Raw genomic sequence first — 20,897 nt, forward strand, 5'->3', positions numbered from 1 at the left:
ATAAATTAACTATGGAAACAAAGAAGATTAAAGTTTTAGTTTAATTCTAACGATTATTTAATAAAATGTTGATTTATAAATTTTATGGTAATGCGAAAAAAAATGTGCTCACTATAAAAGTTAAGTATGTTAGCTTTCTGCCTCCGTCCACGACATCAAATTTGGTGGTTGGATGTAAAGCTGACATTAATTTAAAAAAAAAATAAAAAAACATTTATCCTATAAATACTTTATCATCATTCTACAAGTGGAGTTCATGTCCAATTTTGTGCCCTGAGGTTTGGTGATTCTGTCTTTAAATGGTTAAAATATCCAAAATACCAAAATTTTAAAAAGCTCAAGGTTTAAATTTGTTTAGGTACCCGACTGTAACTTGTATTACAGCTGTTATGCCACTGTACCAAGCAAGCTATACTTGTATTTGCTGAAGAATTTTACAATTTCTTGTAAGATAGTAAGTACTATATGAAATTTACTAAGTCCTCTTTCCTTCTCAATTTTTCTCAGAAGTAAGTAGATAATAAAGTAGAAAAAAACTAAAATAATAGTAGAAAATATTCGTATGCAGAGTAAGAAACCAAATGTATAAATAAAAAGCAAAAATTAGTTGAAGAGTGTTTGGAACAGTGTAAGTAAATAGCTGTAGAACAGGTTACATGGACTAGACGCATTCTGCTATTAGTGCGAAAGTATTCTATATTCTAAGCAGGTAATCAGAAATTTAAATGAACTAACTTAAAAAAATATACTTATTACTAAAAGCGCTAAACATTTATTCCCCAAAGCACAGCACTTTTGTTTGGAATAAAACTATTTGAAATTTAGATTTAATATTTAGAAAAGTCTGGTACAAAATAGAAAATTAAGAATTTCATCCTTCCTGGCTTAGGTCTCACTTAAGGCATAGCTTTTCCGGATAAAACAAGTACCTTCCCTCACGCTAAATAATTCTGATAAACTTGTCTTTTAGTCTGGTGGATGCTGAAAACCTTACCTTTTCTATGTCGCAATGATGCTCGATAGTGGAACTATTACTTTCTCCTTACAGATTAGGATTTCTGAAGATCAAGGGAAACAGTGCCCGAAACGTGGTTGTAAACGCTAGTTTTTATTGAAGATATTCCGAGATATTTATGTGATTTACCAAGGCCTCAGCTGAATCTTGTTACCGATTTGTCTAAATGACCTCAGTCCTATAAGGATTTATCATGATCTTCCTCCTATTACTGAACTTATCACTAGTACAGGTCTTACCCAAATGCTTGATTGTTACTGTCCAAGAAAAAATGCCACAAATAAAATTGTCATCCACGAAATTCACCAGTGGTAATAAAGGGTTAATAAATGGTAGACAAAATGATTGGAATGAGACTGTAAGTTCTGCTAAAAGTTTTTTTTTAACGAGTTCGAGCAACCTGATTTGCAAACAAAGTTTTTAAGTCTCTGTTAATAGGTCTGAAACAAAATTGGGAATGACAATGATGCTCATTGTGGAGAATTTTTGAATATTAGATTGGATTTTTTTTTCTTTTTTATTATTTAATCTAATCTGTGATACAATATTTCGATTTGAGTTTTCACAGAAAATATAATTTTTAAGGCAATGAAAAGGGCATGGAGCCTTTTTTAATGCTTTACTGGCTAGTGTTAGGAAATAACACTACATCATAAGAGGATAAGCTATAAGAAATTTCAAGGAAGTGGAAATTTAAGACTAGATCAAACATATTCTCAAATTTTGTTTCTTTCATTGGTAAAGGAAAATATTCCACTACAAAAGAAAGAAGTAGGATAAATGAAAATTAGAAGGTTGAGAAAAATTTGAATAACCTATGAAAATAAGGAATTAGGACATTGTTAAGAAAACATCTAAAAATTTAGAGCTTATTTCCTGTATATTTTTTCACACAAAAAGGGTTAATTAGGATTTAAATTACAGATCAGAATAACAAAATGAATTAAGCATTTTTTTTGTTTGATACCTATTTTACTTCATTTCTTCCTACACAGCATTTAGGGAAATAACTTCTTGCTAAATAAGTTATTTATCGGAAAACGTATGGTGTAGAACATTTGTGTGGTAAAATTTGCTAATAAGCTGAAAATAATAAAAGGAATTATAATAATAGAAGCACTTACAGTGTCGATTATAAAAAGCACATTATAGTTTGATGAATAATGATCAAGACGATTAGAGTCAGTTGGTTGGCTTGAATGATGGGAAATATAGGTGAAAGTAACTTCTCCCAGTGTCAAGGTTAACTCTTTGGCAAGAGATATTACAGTAGATGATGTTGCTCATTATTACTCAATAGTTATGTGGCCTTTATTTACATTCTCATTGCCAATTAACTTCTTGCGCGCGCTCTCTCTCTCACTGTTATGCATATGACCTGCGACTTTAAAGTAACGGTTAAAAATTATTCGCTTTTTTGAATGAATTAAAACCCCTTATTTGAAACGGCTTCAGCGACAGATCGTAGGAAAAGTGATTCGCAAGAAAATATATTAACCCAGTCAAATAAGGATTTAACCTCGGAATGGAAGAGCTATAAAACTGTATAAGTTTTTGTTTTGGCATTTTATAAGTTGGCTCAAAAGTCTCATAGAATCTCGTGTAAGCGTCACCGGAAATCAGTGGTCAAAGGTCACGAAACTCGGTTTTTGGTAAATATCTTGTTTCCTTTGCTTTAAATGACATTTTAAGATATAACAAACGTTATAGAGCATAAAATTCTCTACAAATTTGATCCCATGCAATTTTTCATACAATCAACCGTTCTTGAGTTAGAACGCAAAGAGTGGGAGGCGCTTAGCCGTATATAAGTAATATAGTAACGTTAGGTCAACTGTGTAATTCAATGCGTAGTAAGTTTCATATAGTTACAAAAATATTATAATTAATTAACCTTAATTACTGATGTATCTGTATAAATGAAAATATAAAAGTTCGTTTGTTCAAAATCTTCGAAAGTTCTTCTCCGATTACTTTGAAATTTGGACCCTACGTTGCATTAGATACGCAGATGAAATTCCTGTGGTAGTCAGGGGCAGGCACGAGACAATTGTTGCTGAGCTCATGCAGGTAAAGTGGTGTAGAAGGGTAGATCTTACTGTGAACCCTTCTAAGACTACTCTGGTTCCCTTTATTAGGGAAAGGGACATAGAGAGCTACAAAAATCTTCGAATTTTTTGCTAAACTCTGGTTATACCTGGGCGTTGTCCTTGACTATAGGCTCTCTTGGAAAGCACATCTAGATAAAGTTATACTAAAGGCAAAACAGGCTCTTTCAGGTATGGTATTACTAGAACCTGTGGGAAGGCATGGGATTTTCGCCCCAAAATGTCTCGCTAGCTAGGGTCGTGAGTTTGTGCGGTGGAGGAAGACTGAACAACAGGCGGCCATCAAGGTTCTGCCATAATGCAGAGAATGGCCTGCCTGTTGATTACGGGGGCCTTTAGCAGTTCCCCTGAGAATCTTCAAGGGTGCAGTTCGTGTGGCTCTCAGAGATTGGATCTGGAGAGAACATGAAAAGAACTGGGTGATTTATCCTGGGGTCAAACTAGCAAGACTTTGCCTCGGCTGTGTAAACAAAAAGCCAAAGATTTGCTTCAGCAGAAATCAGATTACTGTTCACGTAGCATGGTAGGTTCAGGAGACATCCGTTTATTAGCTCGGAACCGTTGGGCAGATTGTGTCAGGAAAAGGAGGAAACGGCCTCTCTTCTTTCTCAAGAAAACTGTTTTTAAGGATTACTTGGGGATCGCAAATATAAGCATTCTTTAAAAAGATATCTACGGTTAAAAGTGTAAGGATTAATCAAACCCAAAACTCAACTTTTGAAACTATAAATTTTTGTTGAAGAGATAGTTAATGAAGGTTAAGGGAAGGGATTAGCTATGAGGTTAGCATACTGGACTCCCACGCGGAGGTCCCGGGTTCGAATCCAGCTGCTAACCCTTAGATTTTTTCTTCCTAGGAGCTTCTTACAGCTCACTGTCCGGTGATGGACAGTGTTGTCTGTAACGAGAGAACACTGTCCGGAGGCCGGCAGTGCACTGAAAAAAGCTCCGGGCGCCAATAACCTTAGATGTTGACGCGCCTTGAATCATAAAAAAAAAAATGAAGGTTAAATTTTGTAGATTTCGTAAATCGTTTAAATTTCAATCCTCTATATCTCTCTTCATATTGTTCATGAGTGTTTTATGAGTGTTCATGAATGTTAATGAGTTTTTTACCCAATTGTCGAGAACAATTAGCTCGATTACTGGTAAAAATTGCAATGTTGTAGGATAAGATATAGGAGGTTCAAGTTTTGATGTTTTTAAATTCGTTCAAATTTCAAACCTCTATATCCCACTTTGTATTGTTAAGATTTTAATGAATTCTTTACAGAATTGTAGAGAAAACTTTGCTTTATAACTGGTATAAATAGTAATGATTTAGTGGTAATAGGTCTTGAGATATAGAAGGTTAAATTGTAGATGTTTTGCAATTCCTTCAAATTTCAAATCTCTATATCTCTATTCGTGTTGTTCAGATTTTAATGAATTCTTAACCAATTGTAGAGAAAAGTTAGCTCTATAATTGGTATAAATTGCAATGTTTTAGTGATAATATTAAGATATAGAACGTTAAATTTTGGAAGTTTTCAAATTGATTCAGTTTTCAAACCTTTGTATTTCTCTTCGTATTGTTTAGATTTCAATGAATTCTTTACCGAATTGTAAATAAACGTTTACTCTTTAACTGGTAGAAATTAAAATTATTTGGTTATCATAGGTAATGAGAATAGAAGGTTAAATTTTTAATACAATATATGCCTTTTTTCGGTCTGTCGCTGAACACAGTTATGGAGAGATATTTGCCTCAAGTATGTAAGGCCCCTTTAAAACTATTAATACTATTATAATTACTCTGTTAATCTTTGCCCGATTTTGCTAAAGTTTGGGCTTCTCTACGTGGCATTATTATTAAGTGTTATTCTGCTCTTACTGCTAAGTGAAGTACTGCCGTCTTTCAAATTATTGACGCGTATTATTTATTGATAAATAAGTAGGCACTATATTTTAACTTTATTCCAAATAATTTTTGATTTTTCTCTTTCTGAAGCCTCTCTTTTTAAGGCTTGGCACCTATCTTTCAAATACAGAAAAGTAAACATTCTGTCGCGGTCGACAAGAAACGTAAAGTAGCTGCTACCAAAACAAATTGCTGCTCTAATAAAATAATTAATGCAAGGGTTTCCATTTTATGTTTCAACTATTTTTTTTTATTTTAGTTTTTCCATCTTGTTCCTTACCTTTGAAAGAGAAGGTTTGTAATAAAACATGACGGAGTAATCAATCAGCCGGCTCCCCACTGGAGGTCTCCTTGGCGAAGGAGTGGGATATGTCTTTTCTGTGGGCACTAGCGGAATGGTCTGGTGGTAGGGATTAGTTTATGTTAAACTCCGGGCTCTCCGATCGCTGGTATTCTACCAGAGATCCTGCGCAGTTACCAGGTTGACAAGGTTATTCTACCCTCCTATTAAAATTCCAAAAGTGTTTTGCGGGGAGGGATATCTAGGAAGATTATACCCAACAGGACTAGACTCTTCTAATTATACTATACTTAATTAGTCTCCCCTCTCTTCCAACAACCTCCTTAAGGAGCTTGTTCTCTCTTTAATTTATCAAGCTACCCTTGGACCGTCTGGGAGAAATTTGGGGGTGGCGAGGATGGAGAGCTCCCAGCTTTCTGGAGAGCCTAGGTAGTTACCAGTGGTTGGAGGGGAATAAATCCTAGAATAGAATCCTCTTGTTTGTTTCTTCTGTTAAGAATATTTAGAGAGCGCGATGTTAAGGAGAAAGAGATGGCTCCAGGAGGCTATCCTTAGGGGCCTCTAATTCTTCTTCTCACATTTCCTGGAACACATCTGAATGATTTACTGTAGAAAGTGCTCGGGCACTAGTACGTGGCGCATTAGAGCTAATAAAGATTGCAGAGTATAAATACCTCTCTGGTTCAATCATCCTATTTCAGCTAACAAACCGCTGGACCTTTTGTATGTAAACCTCTGAAGGAAGACTTCCTGTGACCATGCAGAAATATGCTACATCATCCTTTCTATTAAGACTGATTATAAATGATTATAGATGTGCACGCATTCAACAAGCTCGTGACTAAATTAAAACTAGATTGGGCAACTATACACTTGAATGAATAGAATTGTGAGATATGTATGATCTTCCAGTAGGTATTATTTTTCTCTTGTAGAGAAATTGAACGAGATAGACTCTAGAATGAAATGCAAGTAGTACTTAATATGAATGTCAAGAGACTGCTAACAAGAGATATGGAGTTTTCTAAGAAGATTCGACCAACCTTACAAGACAATCAATCAACGAGATCAATCTGATTTCTCCTTTGCTATTTGATTCTTTCGAATAAAAGTAATAACTTTCTCCTAAACAATTGTATACAACAGTGTCACTTATAGTTAATTAATGGTTACATCCCTAATATATATGTTAATTTTATTGTTTTTATTTTTATTGCAACAAGAGGACCACAAAATACATACAATATCCATGATTACTTGCTGTATGTGTATCTATACATAACGAAATTATATGAAAAGAAGTGACATCTGGTTCCACTACGACCCTTTGACATTTTCTAGCTTTGTCTATTGTTGTTCACTTCTAAACAAATGGGTCAGGAATAAGGTTAGATTTAAAGAGAAAGTTCCTTTTTGACTTCCTCAAAATATATTTAATTCTAACAAATTATAATCCCCATATTTATTGAAAATTTATGCTGAATAACATCGCTGATTTTATCCGTCGAAGCAGAAATAGAAAAAATCAGTTCGGTGATGAGATTTAGCCTTCACTTGTGTATCTGGCTTGCACTGATACATTTCTGAATGAGTTCTGCATTTAAAATTCATGTAATTATAAATACATCATTTTTACGCGTTGATTGAATTTATAAAAAATACTTCAATTTGTCTCTCCATAATCTTTGGATTTTTTATTAATTATATCATTTTGTTACAAATGTTTCTTTGTTTAAAAAAAATAATAATAATAAAAAAAGTATTTTGTTATTGTTAATTACTGTTAGGTCTTTAAAAACAGTAAACCTAAAAAAGTATTCGTTTTTGTATTCTTACATAATAATTTTGTAATTTCCAGAGGGCATATGTCGTCATCAATTAGCCTATGGAAATGTCACAAACAGGCTAGTCTCTCCAATTGTAAATACTACAAAAGATTTATTATTTACACCCTTAATTTTACAAACGAAATAGCTTAAAAAGATTTTGTATTTTAGACAATTTCACATTTAGTAGTTATATTCCTTAATTGTAGGTTATTTACTTGAGGCATTTTGGTATTCTTCTTAAGATACCAAATACATAAAAATATATTTTAGCCTTTAGATAAAAGGTAGAGGGTACTACCACAGTATTTCTAGGCATTACGTTAGATTGAGTAGGAAAGTTATGTTCAAATCTTGAGTAACCAGTTGTCGCAAGTGATTTTCTAATAATGAAAACTGCGTGAAGTTGCAGAATAATGGCTATTGCGGAAGGAAGCTGTGAACGAGTGGTCCGAGTGTAGATATAAGAAATGCCGTTCAACTAAATTCATCAACTAAAACAAATAAATTCTTTCCAGAACAGCAAATGTTCCCTAGCTTAATTACTCTAATGTTAAACAACAACTATGCCCATTTGAGAAGAGTCTCAGATATCAATAGTCGTGTAGCGGCAGAAGTCGGTTGAACTCGTCGCAAGTGAAGGGCCGAGAGACTGAAACACCAGCACATGAGCTTGGGAATCGCAGCTACAACTCTCTATTGATCACTTGAAGAAATCGCTGAGTACAGATCGAGATGTCTTTTTTTGGAAAACACCTGCTTTAAGGTCGCTTGCGTAAACTCTGTGTGCTTATCAAGGTATATTCTAGCTTCTTCAGCAAGAGGAATTCAGCGCTGATTCTGGATCTCGCTGTGCGCTTTGAAACTACGGTCAAGACCAAGCGATCTAAGCTGATAAGGAAAAGAAAACAATTTTCGAAAAAAAATTTACTGAAATTAAAGAGAAATTTAGGACGAAATTCGAAGAGTTGAGCGTTAGTTGTGGTGGAGTCTCTGGTTTAATACAAGAAGTATGATTCCAAAGCTCACCTTCGACTTGCCTACAGGGTTTGGAATTAATTGCAAAAATCTGGAGATTCTAACCGGATTTCTAATATTTGTCTATTTCGAAATTCTGCCAAATCACATAATTATTTATTTGATTAATTAATGGGCGGGTCTAATTCCCAACGGCAATGAAGCCTGAAGGCTTTTTGATTCCACCAAAATAATTAAATTCGTAAATTGTAGTGTTTTGTGTGTGGTGGTGGTACTGCACATATTGTCGCCTCTATTAAAACTGTCCGGTAGGACAGTTGTATAAGGGTTGATCGTCAAAAACTGCACGAAAAAACGTAACGTTGAAAAACACCCAAATTTGACAATTTTTTTCTCTTTTTCTATAAAAGATAAAATTCCCAAATTTTCTTTAAAATAAGGGGCAAACCCTCCTTTATAACTGTAATTTTTTCGCAACAACCCAGATCTAACAGGTTTCGAGAAAAAAGTTGCCGAAAATGAGCAAAAACGGCTTTTTCAAAAAATGTTCTTGTTCTTGTTCTTCTTCTTGTTGTTGTTGTTGTTGTTCTTGTTACCTTTTTTGTAAACAACGTAGCACCTAAACGCGTGAACCGATTTTCATGAATGAGGTGTCATTCGATTCGGACTTTTATGTAGATGTGCCTTTTGGGGGTCTCGACGCTATACATTGAATGGGAGAGGAGTTAGCCCCCTTTATGTAAGGCCCCCTCCAAAGTTATTATTACTAATTACTCTGTAAATCTTGGCCCGATTTTGATAAAATTTGGTAGGATGATAGGGTTAGGACTCCCCTACGTAACATTAAAGCGGCGGTCTGCTCTTACACCTATTAAGGGGATGTATAGTGATCATTTCAAATTATCGACACGTGAACCGATTTTCATGAATGAAGTGTCATTCGAATCGAAATTTTGTACAGATTTGCACTTTGAAAGTCTTGACGCTGTGCCTTATAAGGACGGGAGTTCGCCCCACCCAAATAAGGCCCTTTCTAAAACTATTATTACCAATATTTCTATAACCCTTAGTCCGATTTTGATAAAATTTAGCTCGAAGAAGCGATTAAAGCTCCTCTAAGTGGCTGTGCAGTGCCATCATGCTCTTACTCCTTCTAAGAGGAAGTACTGCAATCGTTACAATTATCAATGAGTGAACCGATTTACATCAATGAATTGTCGTTCGATTCAAAATCTTTGTCTCTTTGCCTTTTAGGGAGAAGTACTGTATTCGCAGTTTATTTTTCTTACTTCTCTTAAAAGGAAGTACTGAAATCGCAGTATAATTTTGCTATTTACGTTCAAATACCTTCCTATTTTATTCAAAACGCTTTTTCAAAAAAATTGTTACCAGTGGTAGTTACGGTACCGAGTTAACACCTTATCAGGTTATAATGATAGTATTGCTTATTCCAAATTTTAAAAAAATCTGTAAAGCAGATATGTAACTTTGTAAAATAGACAAAAAGGAAAATCTATCCAAAAGGTACAAAAATCTCCTTAACAAAAACTTACAGTTTAAAATGTTAAGTATAAGGGTTGATTAAACGCCAAAAGGTACACAAATCAGCAAGTACCCAACATTTCATTAATACTTCATTGATATTATTTAAGTAATTTTACTGCATTAATTTTCATTAATATTTTTTAGAATTTATTAGATGTCACAGACCCTTATGCTGGCCATTTTCATCTACAAAATATCTTTTCAAGTAACGCACCATTTCACTTAGATTGACTGTAATATCTATTAATCTGTAGTAATCAAACTATTAATCACAGGTTGAAAAGTAAAACGTTATGTTTGTTTTATTTATTTAGTTTTTAAATAAAAATCGTCGGTTTAAGTTAATTCTTCGATTAAAGTGATTGTTACTTTATGTATTCAAGGGTTAATAATAACAGGTAATAATTAATCTGGGTTAATATTAAACAATATAGTTTTCTTCATCTACATTCTTAATCTTGGTGTTCTTCCCACAATCTTATATGTATGTATGGAATATAAAATAGATAAAATTTGCACATATTTAGGACAGTTAATTATTAAAGTATTTTACTGCAAGTACTCAATTAAAGGAACTGCATTAGAGAAATGAATAATTTACTTGTTATTAACTGTGGGTAATTTGTGCTCTCGAATACTTCTGTTAGACGAATTGAAGATTCAAATTTTGTTCTAACTTCGTGATTCAAATTGAAATAGTAATCAAAACTACACTCAATTTTTTATTTTATTTTAATGTACATATGTATGTGATTACACAGAATAAAAGGCATAATAGAGATAAATCAGAAAAATAATGTGGAATAGAGTTAAAATAAGCTTCTATTTAGTTATGATGAAGAAATATACATTTTATTATTATTTTCACAAAAAAATTATTATAAATGAAGTGGCCAGCATAAGGGTCTGTGACATCTAATAAATTCTAAAAAATATTAATGAAAATTAATGCAGTAAAATTACTTAAATAATATCAATGAAGTATTAATGAAATGTTGGGTACTTGCTGATTTGTGTACCTTTTGGCGTTTAATCAACCCTTATACTTAACATTTTAAACTGTAAGTTTTTGTTAAGGAGTTTATGGTATATTTGCTTTTAAAATTCGAAAAAAATAGTTTTTCTGGGATTTTCTCCAAAATTGACCAAAAGGTTCTCAAAACTTGGAGAATAAGTACTATATTTTTTCTTGATTTTTTTAGTTTAAATCAATTTTAGGAATGTTCCGAAGGAAGAAGGTCCTGTTGCTTCCTATTATGTGCCACTGCTACAACTCATGCAGAGTCTTGGCCTCCTCAAGACGTGCCCGCCAGGCGTCTCTTTCCTGCGCAGCCGCCCTCCAGTTTCGGAATCCTAACATAGATGCAGCATCCTTTGCCACACTATCCTCCCAGCGCAGCTTTGGCCTGCCTACCCTCCTGGATCCTTGCATGTTTCCTTCCAGCACTTTCTTAGGAATCTCATCTCCACTCATCCTAGCTACGTGTCCTGTCCATCGCAGTCTACCAAGCTTTATCACTTTTACTATATCACGATCCGTGAAGAGAGTGTACAATTCCTGATTTTTCCTACTTCTCCAATTCGGTCCATCGCGTGTAGGACCAGTGATTCTACGGAGTACCTTCCGCTCAAAAAGCGAAAGGGCCCGTTCATCTGCCCTGGTCATTGCCCACGCTTCGGAACCATAACTCGGCACTAGTCGGATGAAGGTTTTGTAGAGAAGGGCTTTTGTGTCCCGAAAAATGAAGCTACTTTTTACATGCCTTACTAAACCAAAGTAACATTTATTTGCGGCCATGATTCTCTCTTTAATTTCTGAACCAAGTTGGTTCTCACTGTTTACCAGTGACCCAAGAAAAGTAAACTCATCAACCTTCACAAATGAGATCGATCCGGCTATTTCATTTTGAGGTTTCATGGTAAGGTTATTTAAAATGTGAGGGTTATCGGCCTTCAGCATCCGAGTTCGATGGTAGGGCTACTACCTTAGAGCCTTCGAACCGCTCCCCCGTCCAGGGTGGTTTCCTAGGGACGGTGGCCTAGGGGCGCTACTCCCCAAATGGTTGCATGCATCAACCACCCACCGCTTGCGGGGAATCTACATCTACTCTCATTAATATAAGTACTAAAATAGAGAACTACTAGGTTGTCAGAGCTATCTGACGACAGGCTATTTAACTCACCATTCGAATTGCATTGAATTTGAAGGATGAATTACAATTTTTTTTCGCAACTAGCAGCCGAAAAACTTGTATTTCCGAAGCGTACTCAATTTCGGATACCTGTAAAAAACCAATACTTTCTCTTGATTTGATAAACCAAAATTTCACTTTATTGTGGTAAAGAATAAAAGTAATATCCTATTATTTCAGTTGCGCCTAACTACTAATCAAGTGTGTAGACGCAGGGGAATAGCAAATTTATTTTAGTTAATTTTCTAGATTTATATTAAATAGAACCCAAGGTCTAGACCGGGAATCGAATCAAGTACCACAATACATCTTAGCTTTGCAGGTCTCACCTATTAACGTTCAGCAACTTTGGTACAGCCTTGGTAATGAATACTCCAACTTTGTGTGGAAACCTCTATTTCCACTTTAGCATGGTCAAAGGAAAAAAACCGGCGCTTAAATATTAGATTTGGCAGAAGTAATGTTAAGGTAGGTACCACCAAGAGAATTGCCTTTTTTTCAAAGTTTGGATCTTCATGCATAATTACTGCCACCGTATTTTATTTTTATTTTTTAAATAACAAACGGATCAATAATTCAATTTACAGAACAATAATAATAATAATAATATAATAAAATAGTTCTCAGTCTATAATTTAGGTTTATAATTAGGCTTTAGCATTTTATTTTACCTTTTAGAGGTTATTATACAAATTTATACAATACAAATAGTTAAAGAAATAGTTAACATCTAGCTTTATTTAGAAAATGTTGTATATCTGTGCCAAAGAAATCTAAGTTAAAATGATTGGCTATCCGCATCATACGAAAGATAGGGGAGTAAAAGAAGTAATTATGTTTGCAGTACGGTACATTGAACGGAGAAGAATGTCGTGTAGTATGGGATGAGATATTAAAAGAAATTAGAGAAAGAAGGTAAGGACAGTCTCTTTGAGAATGGAGACGTTTGCAGAGGAAAGAGAGGTGATAAATTCTTATGGTGACAAGTGGAGGAATATTGAGAGTGAGCTCTAGATCCGAATAGATAAGGGTTTCATTAGGGATTTTCAAACGGCAAGCTAACCACCGCAAGAACTTGTTCTGGAACAGCCTCAATAGAAGCCATATGTACCTTGCAAAACGGACTCCAAATTACTGAACCATATTCTAGATGGGATCTCACAAGAGATTTATATAATGTGATATAAGAACGGCTGTCAGAGAAATTCCTTGTATTCCTAAGTACAAACCATTTGAAGCGATTTGCTTCTGATCCTATTCATGTCCTCCATAAAATCCAATTTGCAGTTGAACGTGATGCCCAAATCCTTTACTGACGATACCCTAACCAGCAAAGAGCCGTTCAGTGTTTAGTCATAAGACACGAGTTCACGTTGTATTCAACGTAAAATTTTATTTATTTGTGGTTTTAGATCAATCAGTACTTAAACCGATGAATTCTGTAGCTTTTTGATCGCTCAAAAAAGAATTTTGATCTTTTTCATTAGTATTAATAACCTTCAACATAGGCGATCACATTTCTTAATTCTATGAAAAAGGAATTATCTTAATACTTAATACATTTCATTTATTCCTCACAAAATAATTAATCATCTGACCGAAAATGAAGGAAAACATTCAAGAACAAATTTGGAAAATGAAGGTAGTTCGTTTATTTTGTTAGTTTTATTTATCTAAATATAAGTTTTAGCTGAAAAATTATTTTTATTTCGACATTTTGACGTTATATTTTGACGATGTCGATTTATTACACAATCGTTAAAGACTAGGAAAAATAAAATAAAATATCTAGCAAGACTTACTTCTTACTACGTATTCTAACTGGAGAGGGAGTTGCAAAAAGTACTTCTAACTGTAATTACTGTTCATGGTGAGGAGGATTAGATTTTGAAATGTATAGGTCGAGAAAACATTATCAGTCATTGTATGCGACATTAACATAAATGTTTAACAAGGGTATAAAAATGATTTGTGGAGAAATTTTATTGATCATTCTCTAGCAGAGTATTTTACACAATCATGTTCTGTTACCAACAACACACTTAAATGCCGATAGAACTAATTTACCCCATTTTAGTAAATGAGTAGGCGTACAGTGATTGGGTGCCATGCTAATTGTTCAGTTAGAAGCAAATTATGTTAATTTTAATTGCAGCACTGCTAATAAATCAACTCTATAATCATCCTTGGCCACCTACACGTTTATGCAACTTTTCTCGATTTGCTAGATGGCAGCTTCACAATTAAATGAATATTTCTAGTTTTTTTTTATTTTTTTAAGAAAAGAAAAAACAAAAAAAGAAGATTTTAAATGAACCTACATTGCTTTGACATTTTTCGCAAACAAAAGAAGATTTCAGAAAGTATGGTTAATCATTTGATCTACAGTTTAAAGTTTCTTGCTATTCTGAGCACAAATGATGATCTATCTTGCAGCCCCTTGCCACAAAACCTATTTTGCTAGGCAGGCTTGTTCTTTGGCACTAAAAATCCTCTTCATATTATTTCCATGTATTCCCTCAATATCACTTCACTTACTTATTGAATGACTAGCCAATACAGATGCAGATCTTGCTGAAGGTTAGTTCAGACCAAAATTCTACCGGCAATTGGAACGAAGGAAGAGTCTAATGGTTGTAGCTTTGAATTATTATACCAAAACATGATTTCAACTATTAAATTTACACAATCTAGATATTGTAGTCAATCAAGATAATGATCTGATAATGAATGTAGAAGAAAAGAGGCTGACATCCGAACTAGAAAAATGTAAATATAATAGTGAACCTTCCAAATATAGTTGACACCTTTATGTTATCGTACTATTTTTACATATAACATTGCACATTACCAGATTACGAGCTGTGATAAGCTCTTGGAAGCTGTTATTATTATTTCTAGATGAAGTACCCAGGGCGTCCGTGAAAGTGATGATTTTTGAAAAAGTAGAAAATAAATAATTGTACATTTTAAGTTACAAAAAGTGCTGTTGATTCTGCTGGTTCATTCATCTGGCCTTGAAATCCGTAGATGTATTTATTTATTGTTTTACATTTTAGCTGGCAGCCATTAAACACTCTTTAAATCCATGTTAAGCAGGAACAAAACAGGCGATTCAATTTGTCGACCTAATGAATTCTGACAGCCAAAGTCTAGTGTGAATTGAGAACGTAGCCTAACTGAAGTCTATGGCAAGACCAATAAATCTTCTCACAGCAGTAACAAATATAAACAAACCATCGTAAGTCTTTAGTCACATTTTATAGTTAAATTAATAGAAATTAAAAAGGATATTTGTTAATGGAACAAATAATATCACTTTCAAAATAGAGTGAATAGTAGAAAGGTGATTGTGGAACGTAGGTTTGATCTTGACAGATATCTGATATGGTGTGATTTATGATATATAATTCAACTTACTACAGTATGCTTCATAAAGCATAGAATGAAGATTATATAGGTTTAAAAATTGCATATTGAAGGGTTTCAAAAAAAATAATTTAAGTAGACTAAGCTTGTTTTGTGAAAGCTTATATCCTGAATAAGAGTGACAGGTCATTAACAATTTGTTAGATTTGAACACAAATATAGTGGCTATAGGGTTCTGGTAAGCGTCTTGCCTTCATAAATTTAATGTTTGACTATAATTATGGATAAATAAAAGCCATATTAAGAAGTTAATCCTGATTAGTTAATTTGGACTCCGGGTTCGAGTTCAACCTGCTTTTAGATTTTCTCTTCCAACTATCCCCTACAATTCTGTATGCTGTATGCCAGTGCTCTGAAATGGCTCCTGCTTTCAGTGACCTCAAATACTGACTCGTCTTATATTTAAACAAGATTATTATATTATTCTTTAAAAGAAAAGTCATCTCGAAATTATAACTATATTTCTTTTAAATTTATTTTAAAAACCAAAGATTACTATATAGTATGTAGCAAAAAAAAAAGGAAAAAAAAACCTAAATAAGAGACAGAAAGTAGAAAAAAAAAACAAAAAAACAGATCTTCCATTTTTCTTAAAGGCCAAAGAGAGCGTGGTGTAACTATATGGGAGAAGGCGTGGTTTAAAAAACTGTTCTCGTTTCTAATAGGTTATTAAATCATCCTACTTTTCACGCTTCCATTCTTCACTGTGATTGGCCAATTCTTTATTGCTAATTATTTCTATGAAAAATAAAATTTTATTTATTTTTACTAATTAAGTATCTAATGAAATATCATATTAGGCTATAAAATTTGTCTCAATAAAAACATAAAAAATAAAAGATTTGTCTTGCTTAATGTTTTGTTTTCTATCCCAGTAATCTAAGAGTAAACAGAAAATTGGAAATCATGGTTATTTTCTTGCCAATAGGTAAAAAAAAAAATGTGGGTCATGTTTCGTCTTCACCTATTTTTCCCCGCCATTTTGTATGTTTCTTTGCATAGGGCAGTTATTTTAATAGTTTGATACCTCATATTGCCATCACTCTAATAAATAAGTGCTACACTTCACTGAACAAATAGTTTGTACTTGAAAATGGCCAGTACAAGCGTCTTTGACATAACGTCTAAACAATATTAATGAAAATTTAATGAAGTAAAATTATTTAAATGATATTATTGTTATAAAATTTTAATAAAACACAAAGTTTTTCTAACTTTTCTAAATGGCTGAAATAATGAGCACAAGTGTGTATGAAATGTTGGGTACTTGCTGATGTGTGGACCTTTAGTCGTTTAATCAACCTTCTTTACACTTAACTTTTTAAACTGTACGTTTTTGTTAAGGAGGTAATAAAATGCAATTATATATTTTCAAATTTTTTGGAAGATTTTTAACGAAGAAGCTATGAAAAAAATAAATATAAATTATGAGGGTAACCAAAGAATATACATACATTATTAGTACATATTAAAATTATTATTTTTAAATATAAGTTAACTTAATTATAATTGAAAATTGTTACTTTCTCATTATAATTTTTTTCTCTCGTCTTCAATTTCTAAAATCCATTTAGTGAAAGCAGTCGGCTACGAGAAATAAAAAGAATCGAACAGTTGACGATGTATTTTCTCATTAAATTTTACGTCCAAAGATCAAACGCAAAGATTGCTATCTTGAATTCTTTTGAAGTAAATCCTGTGTACCGGTAAGGAATACAAATTAGAATATATATACATTTTTTTGTTAAACTTATTGTTAAGGATAAGTTTTTTTTTAAAAAAAAACTGTTGGGCTGATGCCAAAATGGATGTAATTTCTTTTTCCATTATTTTTTCTCAAAATATTTACTTTGAATGAAAAACACATGAAATTTGAATTAAGTTCCTGTCAAACATAATAGTCAACTATTTATATCATGCAGAGAAAGAATTGGACAATTAGAAGAACAGATTTTCCTTTAGAATAATATTTAAAAAAAAAAGATCTTGAAATCCAAACTAACCTCTCCTTTTCATCAAATCATTTAGAAACGATTTTGCTAACTGGGATAATTATAAAAAACTTCACATCCCTGTAAAATTAATTCATCTGACAATGTGATCGATGCTGACACATATTGTATCTTGAGCTTGACATATTACCCAGGTGACTCATGAAGGAAATCCCAAGAGGTTACTAAATGAACGGCAATAAGTTGTCTACAGCTATAAAATACAATTGATTATATGTGTATAGATAAATCAGCAAGTTTCGAGAATAATATTAGTGAATTCTACTATTCTATTCCGTCCACTCAATTCATCAACCAATCCTGAGAGCACACCCTTCCTTACAAGAGCCTTCGAAGTAATAAAAGATGGGACTTGCGATTGGGCAACGTTATTAAAACTTAGGTACAACCATAAGTTCGATTGAGCAATTGCATTATAATTCTCTAGTAAATCCTCTTCCTAAAATAAAGATATCTTCAAGAAGTTATTTACAATTTTTTTGTTAATTTTTTAATCCTTCAAAGGCAGTGCTGGAGTTTGAGCTCAACCTCTCAAAGATTAACCGTTGGTAATAATAACATTATTTTGCCACTAACGCAGAGGCACTTAGCCAATGTTATTTATAATTTAAAAAGATTAATTTATGTACGAGTAATAAATAACCAGTTTTCTTTCACTCGATATTCGATCGAGTGATACCCGATTTCGACACTCGATAAAATATCTAATTAACCTAAACCTAAACAAACTAGAGCCTATTCTAATACTACATATGTATAAATAATACATTAAAATTTTCATTACCAGACTCTCCTCAATCAATCTACTCAAGCATTATCAGCTCCTCTTTCTAAAGCTGCTGTTGTAAAATAATTGAATTCTTCATTTGCACATTTATTATCTAAATAATCTATTAAATAGGTTATTCAGTGAGTGTCAGGAATGTCAGTGAATTTCTGATCTTCATCCAAAATTTCTGAGAGTGCTCCATCAAGTGTCGTGCCACAAAACATACTATACTTAAATTTTTTTAAAAAATATTTTAAGTAAAATCTAAAGTACCAAGACGTTGGCTCTAAACCCCTTAGACCCAATAGCCTTAGCAATAGCCTTATACCTAGTACATTTTAAAATTTACTTACTCCGCCTTAGTTTCAGATTTAAGAGATATATAAGATCTTAAACACCATATCAGTGGGTTATGGCTAACCTAAAATTCTACCTGACAGAATTGATGGATAAAATTTTATGCCAACTTAATTGCCATTTGTTATTGTAAGTATTTTCAACAATTGCTGACAGAGCTTATTTTATAAATTCTGGTGTATTGAAGAGAAAAGCTAAATTTGAGAACATAAAAATAAAGCAAATGATTCAAAAGGGACATTAATTTTGATTTATTTTGACATACAGGTTCGCACAAAACTGAAGAAAAGGTCAGAGTGATTAAAGATGTTCTAAAATCAGTAATGTCACAGAGTTAATTAGCAGTATGTGAATTATTATTCTTGGAGAGTTATCAAGAGTTTTGTACAATGTGCATGAAGTATTTTTTAAGAAATTTTGCAATGGAATCTGAATGATGATTGTCACACAAAGCACCATTCAATGGAATTATAATAGCAATGTTAGCCGGAAAGATGAGATGATGTGCTTGGCTGAATAAAATCCGTATGTTTAATTATTTGGTTTCATTCTAATAAATAGGATACTTAACAATGATTTATTTTTACAAATAATTTGTTCGTCAACCGTGGTGAGGATATAATTTTATGCGAGGATAAACTCGAAAAACAAGTTTTCATCTATTCTTTATAATTATTCTTCTGTTATGATTTCCTGGATTCCTCTGTTCTTGTTCTATTATTAGATTTTTTAAAGCTATTAGTATTTTTATTATTAATTATTATTTGTTTTGACCTAGTTTTTCTATACTTATTTTGTGTTTTGTTATATTCAATAATATGTATAAAAAAGATATCTTATTGTGTTGGTTTCACGCGCTGAGCTCCTGCTTTTATTAAATCTTGTATTTTGAAAAAGCAAATAAATTCTAGTACTATTATTATTATTTATTTATATTATATGAACAATTTTGGAGATTTAGTAAAAATAATTCCTTACGCATAATTTCTTTTTCAGATTTATTTGATTCATACTTATTTAGTAGTGAATGTTTAAAAAAAATAAAATTCCAAATGTGTTTAAGAGAGGGAAGTGACTTAGATGGTTTGCGAATGAAATAAAATATTGTATTCCGGTCATAATTCAATTTAATAAAATAAGATATAAATCTCAAATGTAAACTAAAGCGCAAAGCAACTCAATGTGTCATGAAAGAGGCTGTCTGGGCTTGTAAAACTGAAGATCTCTCCCCTTAAAAATAGAATATCTTAAGACAAAATAATTTCGTTTTAAATTTTCCGCAGACTCCATAAATGCTTCTTTCAATGTCAGAATAAAGTCGTTCATTTGGAAGAGAAAAAAATACCTCCATCCTTCAGGTGACCTAAATAAGGAAGGGTAATTTATTACCAACTTTTAGTGGACTCTATTAATGGATCATACAGGCTAAGAAATAAAATGATTTTAAGAGAAATTAATGAGATTTAGACGTTCCAGTAAGTTGTAAATAGACCTAATCTTATAAATTAGCTCATTTAAATCTGAAGTAATGTGCAGGTTATTATTTCTTTCATAAAGTTCAGCCCCCTGGGCGTCGACGGAGCCAACTAGCGTACATACTTTACTTAAATTTCTCTTTTAACATATTTAAGTAAGATCTAAAGCCAAGACTTCTTAAAATCTACTTATACATTAATCAAGTAATATGATTTTGACTACTATCGTATCTTGAGGTAAAATATATTTTTGATTTTTATACAGTATCATAAAATGCTGATGTTTTCTGATTGTTTTATTTTAACCTTTACACTAATTAGAATTTTTGTGAAGTTCAGTGTTTGTCTGACTCATTTCCATTGTCTTTCAAGTTCCCATTCTTGCTCACGAGGAAAAGGGCTGTTTTTTTCCTGGATTTATTGTGCTACCTTTCACATTCCTATAGGAATCGTCACTTCGCATATTATCGCCTAATTTAATAGTCTTTTATTTAGTAGGACTATTTGAACTACCAGATTGTCCATTTTGGAATGCATGTGGGAAGAACCCAAAACCCAGAATATTCAAATTAAAATCGAATTCGGATCAAATATTCTCTCCCCACATGATAATCGAAAAAGGTTTTGAATTTAAAGTGGCTACTAATTTTTTTTTTTAAATAATTTTAAATGTTTTTTAAAGGAGCTTTTTGATATAAACTCTTCTCTTTTGTATAATATATTGCCCATTGTACAGTTGAAAAATTAATAAACAAGCAGGAACAAATGCGCTTTCAGCGTTTTAAACCCAAAATTAAACCCAAGGAAAAGGTGAACATACCATTGAAACTCATAAGACTAATGATAATTTGACGATAAAGTAAAGTAATCGCCTATTTTTTCAGGCAGGGCTTAGCGTCCAACTGCCAATTAGGTGTAGTAGACGGAGATCGAAGTTCATGCTTTACTATAAACAGTTCTCTACAAACAAATAAAAAGTAGTCATACGCG

The 20,897-nt window shown here is 32.7% G+C and overlaps 1 long non-coding RNA gene across 4 annotated transcripts; it reads left to right on the top strand.

Moving 5' to 3' along the window:
* Positions 1–35: 35 nt before the first annotated feature.
* LOC141452352 (uncharacterized) lies at positions 36–18,954 on the top strand. 4 transcript variants are annotated; one of them, XR_012457338.1, is made up of 6 exons: positions 36–278; positions 359–454; positions 14,925–15,106; positions 16,869–17,000; positions 18,445–18,561; positions 18,700–18,954. It is a non-coding gene; the product is annotated as an uncharacterized lncRNA (long non-coding RNA). The 4 variants fall into 4 exon arrangements; XR_012457337.1 differs by having other exon boundaries at positions 41–278; positions 14,962–15,106; positions 18,439–18,561; XR_012457335.1 differs by having other exon boundaries at positions 42–278; positions 18,439–18,561.
* Positions 18,955–20,897: the final 1,943 nt, after the last annotated feature.

This window comes from Rhodnius prolixus, unplaced genomic scaffold (genome assembly GCF_049639745.1).
Source record: "Rhodnius prolixus isolate KJV_2025 unplaced genomic scaffold, Rpr scaffold_3, whole genome shotgun sequence".
NCBI lineage: Eukaryota > Metazoa > Arthropoda > Insecta > Hemiptera > Reduviidae > Rhodnius > Rhodnius prolixus.